Source organism: Lissotriton helveticus, chromosome 10 (assembly GCF_964261635.1).
Source record: "Lissotriton helveticus chromosome 10, aLisHel1.1, whole genome shotgun sequence".
Taxonomy (NCBI): Eukaryota; Metazoa; Chordata; class Amphibia; order Caudata; family Salamandridae; genus Lissotriton; species Lissotriton helveticus.
Window position 1 is genome coordinate 674,250,804 of NC_136071.1, and position 14,949 is coordinate 674,265,752.

Sequence of the window (14,949 nt, forward strand, 5' to 3'; positions counted from 1 at the left end):
AATACTCAGATAGTGTACAGAAGGGCAATTTCTGTAAGGGAGAGGGCTGTAACGAAGGATTCAGACTCTATGCTCACACCCAATGTTCATTCTGGACACAAACCGGCCATCTGGGAAAAATTTGCGTCGAGTTCATTTAGTCCCCTCCTTATGGTTTGAAATTTCTGCATCCACTTACATTCCCTGGTGTTAAGGATAGAGGTCAAGTTGCCTCCCCGTGGCCCCAGACAGACTTTCTCTATCACTAACCATCGTAGAGATTCTGGTGTATGGTTTCTTTCTTGAAAATGTTCCACCAGAGGAGCCCCGGTTGTGGAGCAACGGATTCTGCTGCAGTGCTGAAATATACGATTTTTTACTTTTTGTATAGTTTGACCTATATACATGAGGTCGCAGGGGCATAAAATTGCATAGATCACCCCACTGGAGTTGCAATTGGTCAGAGACTTGAGATTGATAGTGAAATTGTTATATTGTATTTGTTTGGTCTCCCAGCACATCGGACATGCTTTGCAGGAGGTGCATTTGAAGTGTCCAACAATTTCAGGTAACTTCCATAGGCTCTGGATCGTAGGTGCCTGCGGAGTTTCAAGCAATGATCGTACCACCATATCTCTGACGTTTCTCGCTTTTTTGAAGGCGTGCATTGGAGGTTCACGCACCTCAAGAATATCTGCCACCAGGCCCCAATGTTTGTTAACACTTTTTCTTATGATGTTACTCTGGGTACAGAACGTGGTAACGCATATCATGCGTTCAGATGACGATGTTCGTTTCTTGGGTTCAAGTAAGGTTGATCGGTCCTGGAACCAGGCTCTCTTGCGGGATCGCTTCACTAGGCGTTTGGGATAACCTCTGTCTATCAGACGGTTGATGAGTTCATCTGATTCCTTAAAAAAGTCTTCTTTTTGTGAGCAATTTCTTCGAAGGCGCAAAAACTGCCCGAAGGGTAGGTTGTCCCTCAACCCCCTCGTGTGGTGGCTGGAATAGCGTAGGAGGGAATTTCTCTCTGATGGTTTACGGAAGAGGGTGGTATACAAGTATCCATCTTTCTCCTTGATGCTGATGTCGAGGAAATCGATCGACTCTTTATCCATATGCATCGTGAATTTGATGTCTTGGGATTGGTTATTCAGCCAGAGTAGAAAAGCATGGAGGTTGTCTTCATCACCCGTCCATATCATTATAACATCGTCGATGTAACGGTGCCAAGTTGTTATCATCTCCCTGTGTGGGTTGTGTGGTGAGAGGATGCAATCTTGCTCAAATTCAGACATATAAAGGATAGCTAGGTCCGGGGCGAAGGCAGCGCCCATGGCTACTCCTTTACTCTGTATGTAATAGTTGTTCTGGAAAATGAAAAAGTTCTTAGTCATTGCAATTTCAAGCAATTCGATCAGAAACTCCGTGGGGACTGGCATAGGTTGTTCCCGTCTATTGAGTATTCTCCTCATGCACTCCAAAGCTGGTCTCTGCGGAATGCTGGTATATAGCGAGACGATGTCCATGGTCACCAGAATCTGGTTCTGTTTGCTGAATGTTTTCTGGTCAAAGACATTGATGACTTGCATGGTGTCTCTTAGGTACGTCGGGGTGGCTTCCGCTAGGGGCTTCAAGAAAACATCAATATACTTGCATAATGGTTCAATCAATGAGCCACATCCTGATATGATGGGTCGTCCAGGTGGCTTGCTGGGGTTCTTGTGTACCTTAGGTAGTACACATATAGTAGGAGTCCTTGGGTGATCCATATTGAGGTACTCGAACTCTTTCTTGGACAGGAATCCCATTTCCAAGGCTTGTGTTGTAATAGTCACAATGTCTTTTCGTACTTCTCGGGTGGGATCCCTTGCCGTCGGTCTGTAACTGACCCCGTCAGTGAGTTGGGATTGGATCTCAGCTTTATAATCGTCCACATCCAGTATAACTATTGAGCCACCCTTGTCCGCCGGCTTAATTACCACAGACTTGTTGTTTTTCAGAGATTGGAGAGCACTCCTCTCACCACCGCTGATGTTCTGTTTCACATATTGTTTTTTGTTGATGGTTTTGAAGACATCCCTCATGACTACACTTTCATAGGTTAGTATCTCATGGGCTACTGATGCCATTGAGGGCATGAAGGTGGACGGTGGTCGCAGATTGGTGAAGGCAGTCATGGCTGGAGTGGGTTTATTTTTAAAAAAGAATTTCAGCCTCAGTTTCCTGAAAAACCTTGTGAGTTCAGTTTGTATGTTGAACTTGTTCGGGTAGGAGGTTGGTACAAAGGAGAGGCCTTTGCACAGTATATTCCTCTCATCTTCAGTGAGTGTGTATTTGGATAAATTTATGATAGGGTCACTTCTATCAGGTGACCTGGTTACCACCTTTATGTCTTCCTCCTCGTGCTCCTCTCCCCGTGATCTTCTTGTTGGAAACGTACTTGTTTGGGAGTGTTGCCCTGCTGTCTCCCGCTGTCCCAATTCTGCTGTTGGTTGCCTCGATTGGGGCGGTTGTTCCATGACCCTCCTCGGCCTCTTCCTCTCGGTGGTCTCCACTGGCTGCCTTCTAAAAAAGCCGATTGGTGTTCGTGTGGAAATTCCTGTGGTTGGTACCATTGATCCTGTTGTTGGTAGTTGGCACTGGATGAGCTCTGGTCGTTCTCGCTGTCACCACTATAAGAAGAATCCGAGAAATTGGTGTACCTTCTTGTGCCCCTATATCCTCCCCTTCCTCTGTTGGAGAAACGGCCTTGGTTGTCTTGCCTGTAATAGTCTGGTTGTAGGTATGGATAGGTCTTTTTCCGGTCGAAGTACTTGATATCCTTAGCCAATTTGTCTAGTTTTTTTGTTTGGGTCTCAACATCAAAATCTTTTAGAGTCTTTTTCAATCTCTCTAATGTTTCCTTAGCATCCGCAAACGCCGAATGATTGGCAATCTCCGCCTTCAAGTCGTCAATTTCTTTCGTCAGTTGTTCCACTTGGTCTTTGGCCATCTCTACTCCCAGCACCATCCAGTGCCGGGAGCAGTTGTTGGCCACGAAACTGAATCCTTCCTTAAATTTTGGGTTATCCACGAAGATGGCTGGTTCGGTCCGGACCTGGAGTCCGGTTGGTATGATGTTTGCTCTGAGATAACCTGTTAGTAAGTGACCATGTAGCTTGGTTCTAACTAGTTTCTTCTCTAAGCGTTCAAGTCTAGTGATCTTCTCATTAAGGGAATGGTCCACACTGCGAGTGTCGCTGGTTAGAAATGCAGTTCCCGTTTCACCCCCGATTAGATTCTTAATATAGTCTTCTGTATATGAGAGGGTCTCAAGTTCCATATTGATGAAGCCCTAACTATACACCAAATGAATTAATCAAAATTATTTCAAAAGAACGAAAAACCCTCGCAAGAGAACTCTTGCTCTGAGAGTGTGATTACAAAAAGGGGTAGGCCCTTACGAACTCAGGACCTGGGTCCGTGAAGCAGTACAAAAATAGGGTTGGTCCGAGTTGGAGAGTTTCAAAAGGCTTATAGAAAGCCAGTTATTTAGTTGGTCACACAATCAACGACTTCATTGTAATTTACTTTAAAGTATATTCTTCATAAATTTAGACAATTTAATTCAAGATTCATTGGCATTTATTCAAGCAAAGTTTCAATCAAATTGCAGCCAATAGTTCATTTTGAGGACATAACAAACATGTAATTGTAAACTCATTACATTCATAAATTCAAAAAAGTGCTCTCGGTGAGAAGGGGAGGGGTGAGTGAAGTGAGGGGGACACGGTAAAGGTGTAGTGACATTTTTATGGCATCATTTTGCAATTGAAAAGCCTTTACACTCAAATCAGTAAGCAAAGGTTCCCAATGTTCATCACACATAGAGGGCGAGACACAATCTCTTATTTGAGTCCTATGGTGTGAAGTAAGAAAAGCGTAGTTCTACGTTTCGACCCCCGGTTACGCTAAAGGGTTGCTTTCAGCCTCATGTTGGGGTCTTCATCAGGAAAGGGGGAGAGCCTAGGGGGCAAGGTAAAAACTTAATTTAGTAACTATCAGTGATTGTGCGTTTAAAAATATAGTGACACTGGGGATGTGGTAGTACCTACATCAGAAGACGGTCGGCATCTGTACCGTCTTAGGCGGGGCCATGGCACAGCTCCCGATATATTCTGAAATAAATTAACACTAGGCATCAAGGTGCTAGTTTATGAAAAACTGCCAAGGGGTGAGCGGTCAAGCAGGACGGGACTTACTTTTAAGCTGTACTTGTTGGCATAGTACCGGATTGTGCTGTGGGTTCGTTCCTCACGCCCGGGGACATCAAGTGCTCCTTGGCTGTGGGGACAGAAAAGTAGCGCATTGAGGTTTGAGGGGCGCGGGCATGGATGTTAGGCATTTGCCGCGAGAAGGAATAGTTTTTAGGTCTACAGCCAAACAGGAAAGGTTGGAGCGTTACCTTAAAACGGGACCGCAGTGGGTAGATTCCCGTTCCAGCGTTCAACATACAAACTGAACTCACAAGGTTTTTCAGGAAACTGAGGCTGAAATTCTTTTTTAAAAATAAACCCACTCCAGCCATGACTGCCTTCACCAATCTGCGACCACCGTCCACCTTCATGCCCTCAATGGCATCAGTAGCCCATGAGATACTAACCTATGAAAGTGTAGTCATGAGGGATGTCTTCAAAACCATCAACAAAAAACAATATGTGAAACAGAACATCAGCGGTGGTGAGAGGAGTGCTCTCCAATCTCTGAAAAACAACAAGTCTGTGGTAATTAAGCCGGCGGACAAGGGTGGCTCAATAGTTATACTGGATGTGGACGATTATAAAGCTGAGATCCAATCCCAACTCACTGACGGGGTCAGTTACAGACCGACGGCAAGGGATCCCACCCGAGAAGTACGAAAAGACATTGTGACTATTACAACACAAGCATTGGAAATGGGATTCCTGTCCAAGAAAGAGTTCGAGTACCTCAATGTGGATCACCCAGGGACTCCTACTATATATGTACTACCTAAGGTACACAAGAACCCCAGCAAGCCACCTGGACGACCCATCATATCAGGATGTGGCTCATTGATTGAACCATTATGCAAGTATATTGATGTTTTCTTGAAGCCCCTAGCGGAAGCCACCCCGACGTACCTAAGAGACACCATGCAAGTCATCAATCTCTTTGACCAGAAAACATTCAGCAAACAGAACCAGATTCTGGTGACCATGGACATCGTCTCGCTATATACCAGCATTCCGCAGAGACCAGCTTTAGAGTGCATGAGGAGAATACTCAATAGACGGGAACAACCTATGCCAGTCCCCACGGAGTTTCTGATCGAATTGCTTGAAATTGCAATGACTAAGAACTTTTTCATTTTCCAGAACAACTATTACATACAGAGTAAAGGAGTAGCCATGGGCGCTGCCTTCGCCCCGGACCTAGCTATCCTTTATATGTCTGAATTTGAGCAAGATTGCATCCTCTCACCACACAACCCACACAGGGAGATGATAACAACTTGGCACCGTTACATCGACGATGTTATAATGATATGGACGGGTGATGAAGACAACCTCCATGCTTTTCTACTCTGGCTGAATAACCAATCCCAAGACATCAAATTCACGATGCATATGGATAAAGAGTCGATCGATTTCCTCGACATCAGCATCAAGGAGAAAGATGGATACTTGTATACCACCCTCTTCCGTAAACCATCAGAGAGAAATTCCCTCCTACGCTATTCCAGCCACCACACGAGGGGGTTGAGGGACAACCTACCCTTCGGGCAGTTTTTGCGCCTTCGAAGAAATTGCTCACAAAAAGAAGACTTTTTTAAGGAATCAGATGAACTCATCAACCGTCTGATAGACAGAGGTTATCCCAAACGCCTAGTGAAGCGATCCCGCAAGAGAGCCTGGTTCCAGGACCGATCAACCTTACTTGAACCCAAGAAACGAACATCGTCATCTGAACGCATGATATGCGTTACCACGTTCTGTACCCAGAGTAACATCATAAGAAAAAGTGTTAACAAACATTGGGGCCTGGTGGCAGATATTCTTGAGGTGCGTGAACCTCCAATGCACGCCTTCAAAAAAGCGAGAAACGTCAGAGATATGGTGGTACGATCATTGCTTGAAACTCCGCAGGCACCTACGATCCAGAGCCTATGGAAGTTACCTGAAATTGTTGGACACTTCAAATGCACCTCCTGCAAAGCATGTCCGATGTGCTGGGAGACCAAACAAATACAATATAACAATTTCACTATCAATCTCAAGTCTCTGACCAATTGCAACTCCAGTGGGGTGATCTATGCAATTTTATGCCCCTGCGACCTCATGTATATAGGTCAAACTATACAAAAAGTAAAAAATCGTATATTTCAGCACTGCAGCAGAATCCGTTGCTCCACAACCGGGGCTCCTCTGGTGGAACATTTTCAAGAAAGAAACCATACACCAGAATCTCTACGATGGTTAGTGATAGAGAAAGTCTGTCTGGGGCCACGGGGAGGCAACTTGACCTCTATCCTTAACACCAGGGAATGTAAGTGGATGCAGAAATTTCAAACCATAAGGAGGGGACTAAATGAACTCGACGCAAATTTTTCCCAGATGGCCGGTTTGTGTCCAGAATGAACATTGGGTGTGAGCATAGAGTCTGAATCCTTCGTTACAGCCCTCTCCCTTACAGAAATTGCCATTCTGTACACTATCTGAGTATTGGATATACATGGTATATTGTTCTCTACATACAATTTGTCACAATATAATGTCTGGTTTTCCAAATTGCTCTAGGTCTGCTGCCACGACCATCCATACACAAGCGTTCTTATTAGTATTTGTGTATTTATGAATGATTCCTTATCACTGCCATTATTTCTGATGTCAAGGTGGTTTTAAATCTATCATCGCCCTTTTAACGTACCACGACCATCCGTACATAAGTGTTTCAAAACTATTTTGTGACATTATGAATGATTTCTGATCATCGACATTTGCATTGCTAGAAGGTGTTTATAAATTCATTTTTACTTTCTAACGTCCCGTTGAGCTACATTGAGGTGCTACATGTTATTGTTTAGGACGTGCAATCTGTCACAATGAAATGTCTGCATTTCCATATTGTTCAATGCCTACGGTTACGACCGCCTGCATACAAGTGTTTCAAATTATCTGACAATTTATTTGTGAAATTATGAATGGTTTTCTACCGTTTCTGTTATCAAGATGCTTCCACATTCATTTTCGTTACTCAAAGCAACACGGAGCTAGATCGAGGCCTTCCATGCGTACACACGACATAAGGTGTTTTTAGACTCCCCCTTGCCGTCGTCACTTCTAACTGAATTCAGATTAGACGCTCCCTTAAATTTTTGGAACGGATCCGCCCTCCCTACCCTCTGATTGGCCGGTTGAGACGAGCCCCTTCTCCCTTTACCTGCATCCAGCGGCTGCACCGCGAGTAATCACTCGGATGCAGCTCGCCGCTGGAACGGGAATCTACCCACTGCGGTCCCGTTTTAAGGTAACGCTCCAACCTTTCCTGTTTGGCTGTAGACCTAAAAACTATTCCTTCTCGCGGCAAATGCCTAACATCCATGCCCGCGCCCCTCAAACCTCAATGCGCTACTTTTCTGTCCCCACAGCCAAGGAGCACTTGATGTCCCCGGGCGTGAGGAACGAACCCACAGCACAATCCGGTACTATGCCAACAAGTACAGCTTAAAAGTAAGTCCCGTCCTGCTTGACCGCTCACCCCTTGGCAGTTTTTCATAAACTAGCACCTTGATGCCTAGTGTTAATTTATTTCAGAATAAATCGGGAGCTGTGCCATGTGCCCGCCTAAGACGGTACAGATGCCGACCGTCTTCTGATGTAGGTACTACCACATCCCCAGTGTCACTATATTTTTAAACGCACAATCACTGATAGTTACTAAATTAAGTTTTTACCTTGCCCCCTAGGCTCTCCCCCTTTCCTGATGAAGACCCCAACATGAGGCTGAAAGCAACCCTTTAGCGTAACCGGGGGTCGGAACGTAGAACTACGCTTTTCTTACTTCACACCATAGGACTCAAATAAGAGATTGTGTCTCGCCCTCTATGTGTGATGAACATTGGGAACCTTTGCTTACTGATTTGAGTGTAAAGGCTTTTCAATTGCAAAATGATGCCATAAAAATGTCACTACACCTTTACCGTGTCCCCCTCACTTCACTCACCCCTCCCCTTCTCACCGAGAGCACTTTTTTGAATTTATGAATGTAATGAGTTTACAATTACATGTTTGTTATGTCCTCAAAATGAACTATTGGCTGCAATTTGATTGAAACTTTGCTTGAATAAATGCCAATGAATCTTGAATTAAATTGTCTAAATTTATGAAGAATATACTTTAAAGTAAATTACAATGAAGTCGTTGATTGTGTGACCAACTAAATAACTGGCTTTCTATAAGCCTTTTGAAACTCTCCAACTCGGACCAACCCTATTTTTGTACTGCTTCACGGACCCAGGTCCTGAGTTCGTAAGGGCCTACCCCTTTTTGTACTCACACCTACAGCAGCTAGGGACATCCCCTTGCCAGAATACTAATTTATCTAGGAAATCATGGAGTTTTCAAAGAACAGAGTCTTCTATGACGTTATTAAGTCCGATCACACATCAAACTCGGCACCTTCATAGTATAAATATGCCTAGATTTGCCCAAGCAGACATACGGTGGTTTGGAGCAGATCGATGAACTACTTGCCTGACTCCCTGCAGCAGCAAGTGCCGAAGGAAGCCGCCCATCCAGCTGATGCACTGAGAGACTCTGTCTTTTCTCCTGCCGAGAAATCCAGCTCCAGTGTTTCCAGGCTACCCTTGCCGGTTACTGGGAAATCGAGTCCTGAGAGAGAGATACAAGACCTCCTTCATTCTAAACCAAGGTAAGGAGCTGATTAGACCCTTAGAGAATTCTTGATTAGATTCTTGGCAGGAAATACTAAACTTAAACTACTCCTCACTTACTTCTTCCCTTGTGCTAGGCTTAGGTCAGGTACACCGGGGTAGGCGTATTTTAGACGCACCAGTTGAGTACTTTTAGCCATCATTTTAAGACTGTATGTATTTGATCCATTTTAGGCAATTTATGGCTTAGAAACCATATCATGCTTTTACAGTACTGCTTTATAATACTGTTCGTATTATATACTCTGTACTTCATTACCAGTATTACGATTGTAGCAGTACATTTCTTATGCTTGAGAAAGAAGACTGTTCAATAAATACCTTTTATTGAAAACGCCCGTCTCTCTATTTTCTCAGCACCTCTGGTGAAACGAAGCATGCACAAATGATTGAGTAAAATAGCTATCTATTGTTTCCACGACTCTAGAGATTGATTTCTTATTCTTGGGAAACAAAGTTGTCATGTTTATGCGGTTGTCAGAAACTAATCCCTTCTTGTGAATTTGAGAAAGTTTCTAGTGACCTCTGAGCTAGCTCGCACTCACAATTAAGTCTAATAGATTCGGTAGAGACCTAGTTGACCTCAGTCCTACGTCTAAACTACAGGATTTATAGAGCCTATTGGGAATATAGGAACTACACTACAAACAATAGTAACACATAAAATTATTATATCAACTAAAATACATTCAAATAATTAAAAAACAATATTTTTTACCATTATATTATTAGAAACAATATTAAAAACATCAATATTATGAAAAACTATATAACTTACTTAAAAAAAAGATATTCTTATCAACGATATTTGTGTATCACAATATTTATTTTCTGAAATATCTACCTCTCAATATTTTTAATCTGATAATTTGTCCAAACACATATAAGGGAATTTTGAGGAAAGCAGTCTGAAGGAGCAAGCAGAAATCCCAGGCACTACTGCCTTCTCCTTCAATGCTGACAGCTGTTAGTCTCAAAGTACTAGGTGTCTGCTATGCACAGCTTCCCCTCTGCGGCTACCCTCTGCAGATATGTAATGAAATGGCAAAAACAACTACAAAGAATTGATTGGTTGCCTTACAAATCATGAGTGAGGAAATGCTCATTAGCTGTCTCTTTCCTTTGCAACTCTCAAATAGGTACAGTACTTGTGCTGTGGTTTATAATGTTGAATCTAAACTTCAGTTCATATTTATAAGTTGCTAATTTCCAATTTGCATTTGCAAATCTAGTTGCACTGCTGAACCTTTTCAAATTGCAAACTTGTGATTGTCTAATCGATTTGGGTGTAAAATCCTCTGACTTTTGGAAGAATTCCTAAATCCAGAGGATATTTTGTCAAATATAATTTAATGCAAGATGGCTAGGTGAAGAAAATTCAGCTGGATGATTCTCCTGTATATTAGCACTTACTACACAAATCAGAGGTGTTTCCACCCAACCCAGCTCTGAAATAGACCTCTGAAAGCTCAAAAGAACTGCTCTTTAGCCATTAGAGTCTAATGGCCATGGAATCTATGAATGCATTGATGTGAAGGGTGAAGAAGAGTTGTTTCTCAAACACCATGACTACGTTGCAGATACTGGGTCAGGCAAGGGGAGTGGATGGTGCCACGTTCACTTGAGCAGTTTGGAAGTCATATTTTGTATTCTGAATTTTTGTTATTTAGAGGTACTGAGTTAGAGTCAGTTAGTTTTCATGATTTCTGGGATTTTCTGAAGTAATTTTTAGATTATGGAAAAATGCCTTGTGTAACTCTTATGCCAACTTAGCAGTGCTGCATCTACATACATACATGGACTTCACCAGCTTTTGTTCTAGGAGAAAAACAAGTTGCCTATCAACATCAGACCTGACCCAACCCTTTTGTAGTTCAGAAAGCAGCTGAAGCTCCACCTCTTCAAAGAACAGTAGAGCCTGTATTTACTAAAGGTTGCACTGTTACCTGTGTAGCTATGCAAAATGTTGCACTGCGCCCATGGGACATTTTAATGGGACCTTTTAATAGTCGATACATTGATGTAATGCTTTAAGTTGCTTTGCACTATATAAGCACCTGGGCAAACTGTTAGTATCTAACCCAATTCATCTCCACATCATATAATAGTCAAGAAAATCCATTATTATATTTTTTTCTGGACCATAATTCATGGGTCCCACTGTCATGTGGTTACATAGGCCTTGGGCAGATAACACCACTGTTTTACATGATCACAATTAAAGTTGACATCCTTCGTAAACATTGACTCTTGACACACATTTGCATGCATGCACCTGAATAGTATTCTCTGAAACGGATTTGCATTTACGCCTCTTTGTAGGCATATTATCAGGGCCTTGAACATTCTACAGCAGGATTCATTTCACTGACAAAATGTTGATGCAAGGGTAGAATCAGTAATGACGGCCTGACTAGAGTTCCGGCACGCCAACATGGTGTAGTTTATTATATTTCATTTATAATCTGTATTTCGGCACAATAGAGCCATAAAAGATACATAAAAAACTATCATTACATAATACAGTTTCTGCTTAGAGGAATTAATGATTTTACAGATGGTATGGATACGGTTTGGAAATCGATACAATAAAATCTATAAATTAATTAAAAAGGCATTAGTTATAAAAACACTTAAAACTTACTTAAGATTATACTCACCAGTTCCAGAATTACTTGTGACTGTAAAATTTGTAAGTATGCTAGTATCAGTCTTAATGATCCTATTCGCCTCCTTGTATGAACGCACTCCTAAGGTATTACAGAGAGGATTAATCCACTTTTTCCTAGCCATCTCATAGGCTGGGCAATAAAAAAGGATATGTGACTCGTCTTCTTTTGTATTACTTTGGCACAAGGTACATAGCTCACTGATCTTTGTTTCACAGGTGCTAGTCCACCTAGCTAAGGTTTTGTTAGTTTTCAGCATTCCATACCTAAATTTCATGTATAGGCTTTTGGCCAAAGGTGGTTGAATCTCGTCTAAGAATTCCTCGAAACAAGGAGTATCCTTAAAAATAAGAAAGTTACTTATCAAGGTTCCACCTGTGTGATCATTAGATTAGCTATGTTTTCAGCAGTTTTTTCGAATTTTGGGTCAAACTTCAGGGATCTTTCCAAAACTGAGACAACCCAATTCTGTTTAACCACGTGCGCACATGTTTGCGCAAACATTAGTGTTATTCGAATCTAATCTCATTATTTCTTGAAGTCCGTTTCTATAGTCTACTAGCTCCGGTATGCACCAGAGTCTCACCCATAATGATAACGGACGTAGGATGGCATAATGATCCGTGCGCTTCATGTTAAGGTCTAACATTAGAGGTATTAATGGTGTACTTTTTGGCAGCTTCAGGAGAGTCCTATACAATTTATTTTCACTATTCAAAAAAAATTCCTAGACATGGGCCCCTATGTTTCTGCCCCATATAGCGCTGCAGAATGGGCCTTGAACTTAAAAACTTCTAGTGCCGGGGAAACTGCCTTACTAAGGCACGCCTCGTGTTCTTTTACAATAGGTAAGATATTCTGTGTAAGTATCATTTTACTCTTCTCTACTTGGGTTTTCCATGTAAGTTTTGAATCTAACGAAACTCCCAAGTAAGTAAAGTTCTGTACAGATTCTAGTTTTTGATCGTTTAAAAACAGATTCCCCCTAAACGTTTTGTGAGGGTTTATGGCCATATATTTGGTCTTGTTGGTATTGATATCTAGGCCTTTCTTGTTGCAATATGTTAGAAATGAGTCTAGGAGGGATTGCAGACCTCTCGGTGTTTGAGAAATCAGTATCGTATCGTCTGCAAATAAAAGTGCTGGAACTCTTTCTCCATTCAATTTTGGTGAATCATTGTTACAGCCCTCTAAGTAAGATGGGATGTCATTAACAAACATTGAAAATAATGTGGGAGCCAGCACGCATCCTTGGCGGACTCCTCGCTTTTGTTAGTTTGCCATTTGGTTCCCATCTTACTCTAGAATAGTTGTTTTCATGCAACCTTATGATCTGTTGGAGAAGACAGACCGGAAGCCCTTGCGAATATAAAGACTCCCATAAAAGATCTTGTTAGACGAAATCGAAAGCAGTCCTAAGATCTTCAAATGCAACATAAAGATGCCCTTTCCTTATATGGACATATTTCCAGCATAGGCAACAGAATCTGAAAACTTGATCAATAGTGCTTATTCTAGGCCTAAAACCAGATTGGAACTTGGTGAGTACAGAGCTTTCCTCCATCCATATATTCATACGTGTTAAAATATGCCTTGCAAGATTTTTTGTAAAATATCCATTAAACTAATTGGGTGATAGTTGGATGGCTCATTCCTCTCGCCCTTTTTAAAAATTAAGACGATTTCTGCACCCCTCCAGCTATCCAGAAAATCTGCACCAGCTGCTAATATATTGCTCAAAAGGTTAATATAAGGCGCCCAGACGTTGATTTCGTGTTTATATAAATCGCCCGAGACTTTGTCCAATCCTGGTGCCTTGCCCTTTTTAACTACATTAATTGCTAGCACAGTTTCCTCTATTTCAAACTCTAATTTGTTTGCACTGGGGATAGTCCATAATGTGTCCTTTTCCAATACCCCTATATGATCTGGAGCCCTATACAACTGCGAGAAATGTTCAACCCAAGTCATTTCATCAATGAATACGTCCTTAACCACTCTTCTTATGTGGTTCCCATTCGCCACCAGTCTCCAAAACCCCACTTGGTCCTTGCTCTTAACTGCCATTAACAATTCCGACCAGCTTTCCTCATCCCAATTTGTTCTTGCCTTCTCTTGAATCTTCTTATATTCTTTTCTAGCTGCCTTGATCTCTTCCGGGGACTTACTTTTTATTGCCACTAGAAGTCTAGCCTTACCATTGCGGCAATCCTTATCATACCATGGTTTCCTACTCAGTAAGTTGTTTGGAATTTGATGTTTGTTTTTTTGGCATTTTGGTTACCAATGGTATTAATGATTTAAAAAACCCAATATGTAAATCAACAAAGGTATTGCCCCCCAATGGTGTACTTATATAGTTGGCAAACGTGTCCGCTAATAGTGTGTAGATTTCTGCTAGCACTTCTCCGTGCTCCAATATGTGGGCCCATTTTAGTGAATGTCGATTATTACTAACCAATATGACATCATTGTTTATATTGATTAAATGGGGAGTCTCATTCTTTGGAGTTACACTAAGGAACAAACTAGGAGAAAATAGAAATTGGAGTGGGCAATGGTCACTTTCGATCCTGGGCTTCATCTCTAGGTCAATTAGATAGGGCCAAATATCAAAGGAGACCATGACATAATCAATTTTGCTTTGGGAATTATTCCTTAGAAAGGTCGAGGCCTTTAGTATGTCTGATGGAAGACGGCCATTACATGCTCTCAATCCGTACGTGGCTGTCAGCTTCATAATTTGGACTGCCAGTACAGTACACTGGACCGACTCAATATTATTTAATAAGGGGATATTATTGGCCCTATCCTCCTCATCGAAAATATCGCCAAGGCCTATAATTGGCTCGTAGTTACAATTCAAATCACCACCTAATATCATGCTTGGTTTCTCTTCCATACTATTGAGGAAGCAGTCCAACTTTTCCAATATCACTGATTCTTTGGATGAACGGCATGGTCTATTATAGACATTGAATAAATATAACACCCTACCTTCTTTCGTAGTTACTTTCAGCCCCAGTATATCCATTGAGTCAATGTTTAGTATTGTTATTCGGACCTCAAGCGTTACTTTTACCCATATTGTAAGTCCCCTCGAGGGCCTACCTCTAGCAGAGGGAACTGCATCAATATTGTATGTTTTATATCCTACTCTATGCGGCGTGCTTAGCGCCCAAGTTTCCTGCAGGAGACAGATATCACTTGTTTCAATATAGCTACACCTATCTGGGTCACTAACATTTTTCATAAGCCCCGCTATGTTCCTAGATATTAGTTTGAATTTAAGAGATTACAATCACGCCTATCTAAAAGGGGACCATCTAGTATCACATCGCTTAT